The following is a 12,892-nucleotide window of genomic DNA, read 5'->3' on the forward strand; positions in this document are numbered from 1 at the left end:
AAATACATTTTTTTCAAGGGCAAATACTAGATTCTGGTCAACTTCTAGCTGATGTTTTTTCTTAAAGCTGTCAGTGTGTCTGGCATTGGAAAAAAACACAAATAGCCCATTTTCTTATAACTAAAAGTACTATTGACAAATCTACAATAGCTTCTAGCTGGCTTATGTTATCTTTCTGCTATATTTAGTACCACAACAGAATGCTTTTGGAAGAGATATTAGATGCTGAAATAATGATTCCAAATATAAAAGACGTCCCTAAGGCATGAATGTAATGTCTTGCTTGTAACTTTAAATTACTTTTTTATAGCTAGAACTAGCATGTTGAGTGGCTGATTATGATGTAGCCTGATCTTATGCCCAACCAAATCCTTTTGTGTCCTTCTCACATGCACCACTTAACCTCCTAGGCCTTCATTTCATAAAGGATTAAGTGCATTGGACTCTTACTAAACAAAAAAAGCTAATTAAAAAATGTTGTTAAGCACTTTACAGAACAGGAATGGATTTAAACATGATCTTAAAAGTTAAATGTGTGATGAGGTGTTTTGCTGAATCATAGTTTTTTTCCCTCTGGACCATCCTGGAAATAAAGTGGCGTGGTTCTAGGAAAAATATGTGACGTTACTTACAAATAGAAGTTATTTATACTTTTGTAATATAGCAAAAATAAATTAAATTGACATTTCAAACCTGAAATTGATTTCTTGGGTGCTGTAACACTTAGACATCAGGGGAAAGTACAGCACTTCGGAGAGCTCGGGTAACGTTTTCTATTTTCTAGTTTGAGATTTAATGGTCATGGTTCACAGAATTGGCCTAGAATACTTTCTCTCCCTTCCTCCCACACTGTGCATTAGTCACCATGGCTGTGATTTGGTGCATGCACTACAGCTATACTGACCTCAGTGGGAGTTTCAGGTGCTTGTGAGTTTTGCTGAATCAGGGACTTAAATTATGCCTTGGACCATGCTTAAGCAAATAATCCCAGAGACTTCACCAACTGAGTATTTTAAAACAGTCTGCTGACACAGACACTGAGAGCAGTGCATGTCTCCGCTGAAAGCAAGTACAAAGCAAAGGCTTTCAGTTGCTCTAATCAGGAGGCTCAGCACATGGATCAAGACTTGTTCCAAGAAATTCTGGCAATGCTGACAAAAAATTTTATCTACTTATGCATGTCCAATGTTAGCCATGTGGAATCTCCTCTCACTACTGCTGGAAAACTGCTGAAGTCTAGGATGAGAAATTTGTAGATGCAGAGTTAGAAATTAAGAGGCAAATGCTTTCTCTTTGGGAAAAGGAAATAAAATGCTAGGTGTAAGCTAGACATTGGATCAGGCATCTGTAGTATATGTGCGTAGGTTTGGTTTGGGTGGCAGGAAGGCAACATCTGTGGTACCTGGGAGAACTACTTGCCCAAGCTGTGAAGGAAAAGTAAGGTGAATGTTATCTGTGCTGACAATTTGAACAATGAAAGTTCAAAAGTGGGAGGTGGGAGAGGGACGTCTTTCTCTAAAACAGATGTGAGAAGCTCTTTACTTCAGGGTAGTATGTTTGAAGGGTTGGAGAGTGTGACACTAGTGCATATGCTTTTCTTTCTTCCTTTCTTTGCACATTTTAAAAAGCAAAGCATTCTCTTTGGGGAAAGGAAAGACTGAAGTAACTCTGATTCCTCGCCTTACAGGCAAACTAGAACTGGAAGTGTATAAGTGAGGGGGAGCGCTAATTCTGGGATTGGTACTGGTACCAATGCTAGATATCAGCTGCAGGAAGGACTACAATAATTTGACAAAATTACTGTGCCTAGAAATTGAATGGCTGCACACTATTAACTAAAGATTTATGGTGACAGGATGTGGTAAAGGTATGAAAATTAAGGTAAACGTGTAACCTGTGTTTGTTAGTGTCTGCAAAAAAGACATGCCTTTCAAATGATGCTGTAAAAAGAAATTAGGACCTGTAGCATTACAACGCCTTGTCCTCCAAAGGAAGATAATGGATGAATACTATGCCATTAGTATTTGTATGGCTGGAGTTGCCATTTATGTGTTAATGTGGGTGTTCTTCTGAAAGAACTGTAACATGCTGTAGCAGAATAAATGGATCTTATTATAGAAAACAGAGCTGATTTTATTATAGAAAACAGAGCTATAGATGGAGCTGTGATCCAGGCTGATGATATCTTTGTTTTACCTGAAACAACTTCTATCAACTTAGCATGTGCTTTGCATAATGCATATATACGTTACAAATAAACCCAGAAAATTCTTCCTTATGAAACAATTATAGAGGCATGAGAGATGCAAATGGTAATGCTACTGTGAGAGAGCTTTAGTCAGGTGGTAGAACTGGGCTTTGTTTTGCATTTTTCATTTACACGAGTGCAGCCCAAGTTTGGAAATACTCGGAATGCTGATATCATTAGGTAGCATACTGTCCTGTATGTTTTGTACTTTTGACAGAAGAAATTAACTACTAATTTACTTGCTAAGCTGATAAAATACACAGAAATAGTTAGTATTAGTGACAGCTGTGATTTCTCAGCTGGTAAAAAGATCTTCAAATGTGTGCTGCTTTTGAGTTAGCATGAGTGGAATACCTGCTGTATCCTGCTCTTTATAGCTTATCTGTTTTATCATCAAATGAATCTCTGCATGGCTACCCTGCACATGCCAAGGGAGGCTCATTAGGAACTGCTACCCAGCAATGGCTTGTCTCACATTCACATAAATTTGCCAGCACAGACAGGGCACGCTAATTCCACATACATGGGTTTTCTCATCCCTCAGGGAGCAGTCTGTCTTATCAAAAACAGAATGACCCTCTTGTCAGCATAACAGATTTATTAACTTACAAGAATCTTGTTTTGAAACCTCCTGCTGCGTTGTAAAGTTCCAGATGGCAGAACACAAGAGCGTGGCAGCAAGTGTATTTGTTTACAGCCTCCACCCTTCATTGACGGACTTGTCTTTGCCATCATAATTTCTGAGTGTGGCAGGTACAGAAGTGTTAGAGCAAAAGGCTTCCTTTTACAGCCAAATAGTGGAGTTCAGTGCCTTATTTATTTCCCAATGTATCCTTTCTCCTCAACTGCTTAACAAAATAGTAAGCCTAGATTAGTTAAAGCTATGAAGGATGTTGCAACTGGATGCAGCGTTACAGCCAAAATGGGTTATAAAACATTTTGCAGAGTTCTGTGGCTAAAAATAGCTGTGCATTGAGTTGAGAAAATGCAGAGAGGCTGGATAAGGTCAGTTGGCACAACATTACCAGGTTCTTACAATGGAGAAAATATACCCACCGTTATTCCACATGTTATTCAGGAGATGGTGTCCTGCTGTCTACTGGATGAGGCCTTACTGTTTTTTTCATTCTTATCCCATTTGGTTATCTGTTGTTCTCCTTCCTTTTATTCCCTGCGCTATTTTCTGCAGGATTGCAGCTTGTTCTTTACTCTTGCAACATTGTCATCAGGCAATGGACCAATGTGTCATAAGTAGAATTGCTTAACACGTATTTAACAGATTGTTTATTTACATGTATTTAACAGCTTTTGAATCTAAATGCACATTACCACAAAAAAACTCTGGTTAAAGCACTTGCTTATTCTAGCAAATGAAAGTCTAGCAGGTTTTAGTAAATAGGATAGATCTTATTTGAAAAATTATGGGAAATACAGAGTTACTGTCAAACCTGTTTTTTTAAATTAAACACTTGGAATTTTTTTGAAACTCCCCCAACTTCCCCTAATTATTTATTTTTAAATTTCCCATGAAAAATGAATTGAGCGACTCCCCTAATAAAAGATGATGCCTTCCCAAATGGGGTTTAAGGCCTGGTAATGGCCTGGTATCTGGTAATTCATTTTTTTCAGGTGCAGTCCTCTTTCTACGTTAAGGCCTAAAAGTGCTTCCATAGAAAAAGACAGTAACTGTAGAGTAGGAGATCTTTCCTTAGGGCTGTGTCAACAGCGGACGCTGACAACCATTAGCCTCAATTAAAGATGGGAGAACTGACATTTGGAGGGAAAATCTTAAGTGACTTGGCAAGTCTTAAAAGAAACTTGGAGCATGCCCTCTGAATCTCAGTTCATAGGGACATCCTTCACCTGAGAAACCTAAATAGTCTATGGCTTTAGCATCCCATTCCCCTGCTAGAATTTTTTCCCTTCTTCATGCCACTCGGAAAATAAACTTGGACCATAAACTCCTGGGAACAGGAGCTGTCATCTGTCTTTATTCTGTCTTTATTCTCCGAATGGCTGGCATGTTTTTAGTTGTAGGAAATTAAATTATAAACAAAATTTAACCACTTCCTTTTTTTGTTTATATAATCTATAAATACTTTTTTTCTTTCTTTCTTTTTTTTAAAGTGGTGGGCATCATGCGATGTTAGCTTCCTTAAACACTCGTATTCCAATGGATTTAATGAGCATTTCGGAGCCAGATGGCATCCCATATTTTCTTCAAAACATATTAAAGCACACGACAGACAACTCATGTTGACAGGAGTGCTTCACTGAGGTGTCTGTAAAGCAAATGTGTTACTTGTTACTATTAGTGCAGAATAATTGTTTATGAAAGGCATCCTCAAATTCAACAATGATTCGATGAAGTAAACAGAAATGAATTCTGCTATGTAAACATTGCACACTCTGCAGAAATGTTACCCACTGGTATAGGTTGCCTAAAATAATTATGATCTGAAATGCATGATGCAGTGTGGTATTATGCAATGATAGTCACTGAAGTCCAGATTCAGGCAATTTTGCTTGAAAATCTTCAGTCTGTGGGCAGTATTACGGAAGAGGCTATGGCTGGAGACAATAAAGATGACTGTTCCTCTTTCCTGTAAGATGGAAAGAGAGAAGCATTCTTTCTCCTTTTGTCTACTAGGAAGAGAGAAAAACATGAAGGGAATAACCATGTAGAAGAAGGAAAAGACATAAAACCAATGGACTCTGCTATTCTAGTTAAGATTGGTTGCAGCTGCAGGTACAGCTTAAAAAGTCATGCCTAATGAACCTCTTGCTGCAGAGAATCAGCAGGGAGGAGAAGCCAGCTATCTGGTTTTGGGAAAATAGCAGGGCCTTTGTTAAATGCTTGGTCTGCATTTATGCATCTTCTCTGGTTTACTAGCTAAACTGTGAAAATTAGGAGGGAAATATTAGCTTCGATCTTCTCAGAATATTCAGTGTTTCAGTTAAATAACTCTCTGAAAAGCTAAACTCTAGCTTTTCTTTAAAAAAAATTTCAAACATGGACAAATGTACTTCATTCCCAAATTTTATTCATTATTTTTTTCTGTGTAATTTTCAGTGCTCTTCAGAACTGCTATTTTTGGCAAATGTATAGTTTCCTTAAAAAAAAAAAAAGGGGGGACCCTGCTTAAGCAGTGGTAAATGAGCTTTGCATCCGTTGAAAGAACTTGGATGGGAAGAGGGAGAGAGTGTTTCTTTTGTCAAGAAAAAAAGAACGTGATGTGTAGAAACTGGATAAAGAGAGGCTGAACGCTGACAGAAGGGGGAGCTTGTCCACAGCAGGCTGGGGATAATCTACGACTGCAATGTGCAGATACAGTATATTCTGTATGTTCAGTATAGAAACGATACATAACCTTATAGAGAAGATTTAGGCAAGTGAGGATAAAACAAAAAAAGTGTACTTAAAATATATATGTGAATTTTTCCTGTTCTGGGAAAAAGAAACTCAAAACAGGCTCCTGTAGCTCCCTGCAGCTGTATCAACCTGCATCATGTGGCTTTGAACCAGGAGAGTTGTTCATCACTTTTGCATTTTCATAGCCAATATAGTCATAGTGTGGTAAAAGACACACCTTCTAGACTGATCTTCTAAATTGCTCTTTTTTTCCCTCTTTGCGGTAAATATTTAATTGTCTTTTCTATAAAGTAAATATATAGGATTCCTAACAAAATTCCCTTCTGGAGTCTAGAGACAGTAGCTTGTGCCATCCTGGGTTTCTGTAAGCCACACTATTAAGTGTGTGTGGTTGGGCCGGAGTGATCAGACCTCTTGCAGGGAGCTATAAAAATGTTTGACTTCTAGTAGAGTCTCATCATAAACTGTGCTCTTGAAAATCAAAACCTGTGAGGAATGATTAAAAAAAAAACCTGTTGAAATAAGGTATGCATTTTATATAATCGAACATTACTTAATCTGACATAGTCTGGCGCAAGCAATAGTTAATTCTTTCCAAGGATGCTAATCACTTCTGATAATTTTTGAAGGAAAATATTCACTCTGAGAGGTAAATTAAAAAACGGTGTATGCAATCATCTAAAAATATCTCTTCTCATCTTTAATAACCTACTTCCTACCTCATTAAGCCAGCTGATTGGGTATTATTGTGATTTACTACTTCAATGCTCAATCATTGGAAGGACATACAACAGTAAGGGCTTCTGTATGTCACAAGAAGATGAAGTCTTCAGCTGCTCAGTTAAGTACATGAGCAGGATGAAATGACAGCAAAGTATTTCTGCGAGGAGATGCGATATGAAACTAGATTTATTTAGGACAATCTGATAGAGAAAATTGAATGTTGGGAACTGAGTTCCTTGAAAGCTCTCCAAGTATTACTGTATGTGTTTCAGGCTGCAAAATGGGTAGCTGCTGTAAAGAATATTGGTTTTGACATTTCCTATAATACTGGTGAAGATAAAGGAGGTGAGCAGTCTATGAGATATGAGTGATTGTCACTATCACTATCACAGTTGCCATTTACTACGGACTGTGTTCAACACTCATTGCTGGCAAATCATCAACTGAAGTTTTGCCAGTGTAAGTCCTTATGTTTAGGATGACAGCTATTTGCAATTATGGGGGGATGACTACACGGTCCCTTGGCTTGCTGCTTTCTTTCAGTAAGTAGATGTGCTACATTAAGTTGGTATTCCTGTACTCAGTAAATTTGTGCCTCATTAGAGCTAACCTTGAAAACATATTCATGGTCACATAATGAACATAGGCTAAAATAGGTGAGGCCCTAAAAAAGGTTTAATGCTTGTGGATATGCCTTCAGTTTCCTGATTCAAACAGCTTTTGGTCTCTTCCTTTTCATAAATGTTATGGATTTCAATGTAGATATTAGGAGGAATCATAGAAGTATTTCACTTCCATCTGTCTCGGGTCTCCTATTTCCTGGGGGGGGCTGATCACTGTGTTTATAAAACAAAGACTTTTTTTGTGTAAGTTCTTAGAGCTTCTTATGAGAAGGAAGGTGAAGGACCAACTCATGTTGCTTATTAACTGTGTTTTACTACTCCTGCAGTATGGGCCTTTAGCTGAATTTTTACCCTAATGAGTTCAGTCCAAATCATTAGGTAGACTCTTTCCATCTTTATTGCCCTTTGCCCTTCTTTCTGACTTTGCCCCCTTCTTGTCATCTTCTCCCACCATCCTGCTTTCTTCCCTTTCCCCAACAAAACAAACTTTAAGACACAGTAAATACAGTGTACTACAAGTAAATAGGAGTAGATGCAGTAAATTTCCAGAAGGCTGCATCACAGGACTTAAGTGGGCGACAATTCGGAGTTGTCCATAGCATTTGGGGAGGTTCAAAACCTGAGACTGTGATAGTGATGTATTAGGGCAGGAAAACCTTGACGCTTGCTCCATCATAATGTGAAGGAAATTTTGGCTGTTTAGAGCTTTTTGCTGTCAGTCTTAATGCTGAGAGCAGTTTTCTGTATGTTTGAGGTAAAACCCAGTTATGTGTGCTGATAAATACTTCTCAAAAAAATTTTTTTTTTCACCAACAATTGTAATAATTTTCAAACAGATTGTTACAGGATAAATTAATTCTTGAAATGATTGGCCATGGATCTTATTTTGCAGCTTATGTAAATATATAGTGAATGGGAAAAGGGATGAGGCTATGAAAGGAAGAATGGGGGAAGTTAAGACTGCGTTGATACGTGAAAAAAACCCCATAAATTACGCAAGGTCTTGAGTGGACTTTTATAAATGGCATTTACCTATTCTTAAGTGTTGTTCCTGAGACTGTTTATTTTCTCTGTTGAGTATATTAGATACAATTAAAAGTAAATTGCCGCTAAGAGAACAGGAGGAGAGTTATTCAGTCATGGCTGTCCAAACACTTCTGCAAAACTCTTGGATGTCATTGTACCAGACATCTAGTGGAAACTCATAGCACTTACAGAACATGCAATACACAAAAAAAATCCTTTCTATACAAAATGGTCAGTGGTGACTGCTGGGAGTGAGACATGTCCTTCTGTGGTGTTGTCAGTTTTGCTTGTTTTCCACATTACCTTGCTGGGAGATGCTGACTGCTCTGTGTGATGCTCTTTGCAGTTTTGAAAAGCTGTCTAAAAGGTGCTGTACAGAAAGCGGCGAATTTAGTCTCTGGATGGCTGAGCTGTTTATTTTCTCCTTGTTCCCAGTCCTCACTGGCTTGGGACTCATGAGCTAAACACTGATAGACTCTGTGGCAGTGCAGTCCTTAAAGAGGAGTCGGACATACAGAGGGAAGCAAGAGATTTTGAGAGATGCTGAGATCCTAGTTTCCATCTCTTTGGTCCAAAGTCCGCTGACAGATGGTAGGAGTGGCCAGTGCCTGTGATCAGACTGGAGTCCTGGACAGAGCCTGAATGTGCGACAAATGTTTCTTGAAGATACTTTTACAGGGGTGGCCGATGGTGGGGTTGTTTTCTTTTAAGGTGTGAGGTGCTGCATGGCAGCACTGGAAGTGAAGTGTTCAATTTTAGCAACAGATTAAGCAGCAATAATACAAGCTTCTCTCTGTTGCCTCTGTGGTGCGCCTGACTTCTCACTAGAAGCAGCAGCAGTTCAGTGACTGTGCTAACTTAAACATGGGCCTCACGCTGAAGTGTGAAATAATACTAGTTGTAGTGAGGAAACCTGTTTAGCCAGGAGGATATGAAAACATTAGGTAATTTGCCAAAGCCTCTGATAGCTTTGTTTTGTTCTGTTTTCTTTTCTTTTTTAAGAGGAAAGACTTTTCACAGGGATACTGGGCATAAGTTTCTTAAGAGGAAAAAGTTTGCCCACATATTTGTTGAAAAAGTACATCTAAATTGTACAAAAACTCTTCATGTTGGCATGATAAAAATTCACTCTTACAACACAATAACAGATATTGCAGAGATTTTGGATAGTCTAGAAAAACAAAACACACTGCAGCGTAATAAAAAAAGGATCACTTAAGACTAGAAGTATGATAATTTGGCCACTTAAATATCTGAACCGGTGTGGTTGGGAAAAGTTTGCCAAGTTGCAAAATACTGGGAGGAGAGGGGAGTGTTTTTCTGTCATACAACTAGGTGGTGGGTTTTTTCCTCAGGAGTTCATCTCAGGCTTTGTATCACTTGCCTGGAAGGCTGAGGCCATATCAAAGAGATTTGGGAATTGCAATGTATAACTTGTTAGTTATATAATTTATGTATTATATATGTGTGTGTATATATATAAAATCAGTAACTAGACCTGATTTTCCCCAATGCAAATCACAAGTGCACATCTGATGAAAGGGGTGATTTAGGCTTGACAGGAACAGAAAGGGTCAGCAACCTCAGTGCTGAGCTGCCCAGGCAAAGTAGAAAATTATGAGGAGCCCTAACGACAGTGTTCCTCTATGGTCTAGAGGAGAGCTCGCCTAGAATGAGGCACCTAGTCCAGTTCTGCCCTTTTTTTCACAGGAGGAAATCCGTAGTGGTGTACTGACTGTGTAACCTGCCACCCAGTTATCATTTGGCCTGGAAAGAAGGAAACCTCTGTTTTTAAACTCTTCACTGGCTTAATTCTGTTCTAAGTCCATGACTCCTGTATTCCAGATACATGCCCTCATCATCAGATTTGCTTAACCTAGATAGGTCATTTTTAATATGCCAGCTGAAAAGCAAAATAGTTTCTTGAATGAACTGTTGATTTCAATAGATGCTTAACCCCACGCTCTTACATCTCTGGACAGTAGGCTGTAGGGTCAAATTTCTGTGGCTTACTTTAATTTTCCTATAAACTGAAACCACTTCAGATTGATGGTTATGACACTCTTGTTCAATTGTGAGAGACTGTAGTTAGTGACCGTGTTTCCAGTAAGACAGAAGATTTGAAAACAGGTTTTCTTTTAGCCGAATGCTCCAACCAGCAGGCTTTTGTTTAAAATGGGACTGACTTATACGTGCAGCCAGTTCTCCAGTTGCTTTATTTCTGGCCTTACACAAAAACCATATAATGTGGTAGGTATGCTTTCACAAGCAGTATAGGGAATGGTATGAAAATGCTGCTGGACCTTTGAGTAGTGTGACTCTTTCATGTGTGACTCTTGGCAGAAATTTAAGAGACCACAGATTTGGGCACCAATGTGGTTAATGATTAGCACCCAAGTTCCTTTGTAAATCTAGCCTCAAATCCAAAACCAAGAGGAATTTGAAATAGCTGATACAGGGGACTCAGTTACAGAAACGGCTATGGCCACTGTTTTGTGATGTTATGCTTTGATTTGCATTTTATGCTTTTAGATACGTTAAATATCCTTTCCTGTTTGAGGATATTGTGTTTTTCCCCTGTTAACAGAGGAATGCTTACTTGAAAGCAGTATCTCAATTGTGTGGAAGAATAATAGAAATGTTTTAAGAAAAGAACAGAAAACTCTCTTAGGAAGAGTATTTTTAATGCCTGAATGCATCAGGCCTCAGGAAAGACCACTGCATCATTTTTTATATTGTGAACAGGTTCCAAATGTGTGTATACATGGTGACATAGAGAGCCATACAAGAATTATTAGCTCATAATTCCACATTAATAGTAAGCCAGGCATAATAATGGGCAGTATTGAACTAGCTGTTACAGATCTGGACGTGATGGACAGAGCAGGTCTATCAGATCAAGTTCATCTACCAGCTACTGTCCCCCAGAAGGGGGAGGTACTCAGTATGACACTAATTTTTCTCTTGGACCCCGCTAGCTCATCTTGCTTTAATGGGAAATCAGTGTAAATGAACTGGCTCAGACGAACTCTACTTAGACTATCTGATCTCATGATTTAACCAGGCATCCGGAGGAAAAAGGCTAATGTCACTTTGGCCAATGAACGAACACACATCTTGTTTTAAGCACTCGGTTAATGAACAAGAATTTAACAGAATCTTGTCTGAACTTTGGAAGAGGATATTTTACTTCGTCAACTCTAAAACAGTTCTAAAAAAAATACAGTGAAACTCATGCTTACTCTGTGTCAGCAAAGTCCTAACAGTACAGCAAAGATCAGCTTTTCTTTAACTTTCTTACAAGGATGGGTCAGTTCTCTGGATGAGGACACAGGTCACAAATAGGTTAAAGTCATAATTACTAATATAATTTTCACATAAAATCTGCCTGCTGCTGTCCTTGTACAATATGGCACTCATTGTTACTCTCGCAGTAGTATACACATCTTCAGAAAACATGCCATATCACTAAGGACAATTTTTCTCCCCCCTGTGTTACTTTGCTTGTATGTATCACTTGAAGAAAAAGCCGTAATTTTCCCCTGTGAATCCTGATCCTTGGTTATGCTAGAGACCAAAAGTCTTGGTCAGAGACTATTCTGAGTCATAGTCTCGGTTCTCTATGCCTTTTCTTACTCATCACTGGGACCTCCGGCTTTTCAGCATATGGTATATTTGTCCAGAATATGGCATATTCTGAAATGTCATTGGATCACAAAATTTCATTTACTCTTTTGAAAACAGGACCAGCTTGCAATATAAACATACTTGCTAAAAGAAACTAATTTTGCGTAACAGCTTTTCTTGAAGATTTTTTTTCTTACAGATGTTCCATCTGTTTAGCAATGCCTCAATCTGCTTTTCCTTCTATATGTAAAGAATGATCCATGGAAAAAGAATCCTACATGAATACAGGTAATGTTATTAAACTCTCTACAGCTCCCTTGGAAACATTTATAATCTGAAATCCTGAATAACAGCCTTCAAATCAAGAGCAAGAACTGTACGAAGTTACACTCCCACTGAGCTCATAGAAACGCTAGTGTGATTTTGACACTTGTTACTTTGTGGAACCTTTTAATAATAATTTTTCTCAAAAAAATGTCAAAAGTGTACTCTTGTACACGATTGTGATCCGTTTTATTCTTATTTCTCAGGTAAAAAAATGTACTTAGTATATGTGACTTAAAAGTCCACAGGAACACCTCCAGCACATAATCAGATGTAAGTGTTAACAGCATTGCTGTTAAAACATAGCAGGTTTTTGTATTAGATTAATTGCATATCGTGAAGCTTATTTTGGTTACTAAACAGGAACTCTCAGAGGTGTTTCTGTATTTTGGGTTTATTTGCCTTCAGGTGTTTCTGATTTAACTACTGGTATAGTGATGCTTCACACAAGATCCTAGGGATTTGGGGGCAAGGAAATGTGAAAATCAAAGAGACAAAATCCTTGTTCATCTGCTTGTATGTGTCTACATATGAAACATCTTTTTGTATGTGGAGGGGGAAACAAGAACAGGACAGGTATCTCCAGTGTTGAGTGAGGCAGCTATTTCATGCCCCATATAAATTCTGGCAACAAGTACTTGGGCTAAGCGGGAAGCATAGTAGAAGTGGCTCAGACGGATGTTGTCGAGATAACTAGATGTAAAACGTATTTTAAAAACTTGAAAATGTAAAAAAAAAGCAGAAGGGCCAAGACCCATTCTCCATGACCACGGGGGCCATGGCAGCGGCCCTGCCTTGGCGCATCTCCCTTGGCGCAACTGGCCACCACGCCATGGGGAGCTTCATCTTGCCCGAGCTACGTTGCTGGTGCAGAGGGTGCAGCATACGCACCAGCAGCTCCCGGCTCCCTTTCTAGCTGTGAACAGCAATAACGGCTTCTGTAAACAG

This window comes from Mycteria americana, chromosome 4, assembly GCF_035582795.1.
Source record: "Mycteria americana isolate JAX WOST 10 ecotype Jacksonville Zoo and Gardens chromosome 4, USCA_MyAme_1.0, whole genome shotgun sequence".
Taxonomy (NCBI): Eukaryota; Metazoa; Chordata; class Aves; order Ciconiiformes; family Ciconiidae; genus Mycteria; species Mycteria americana.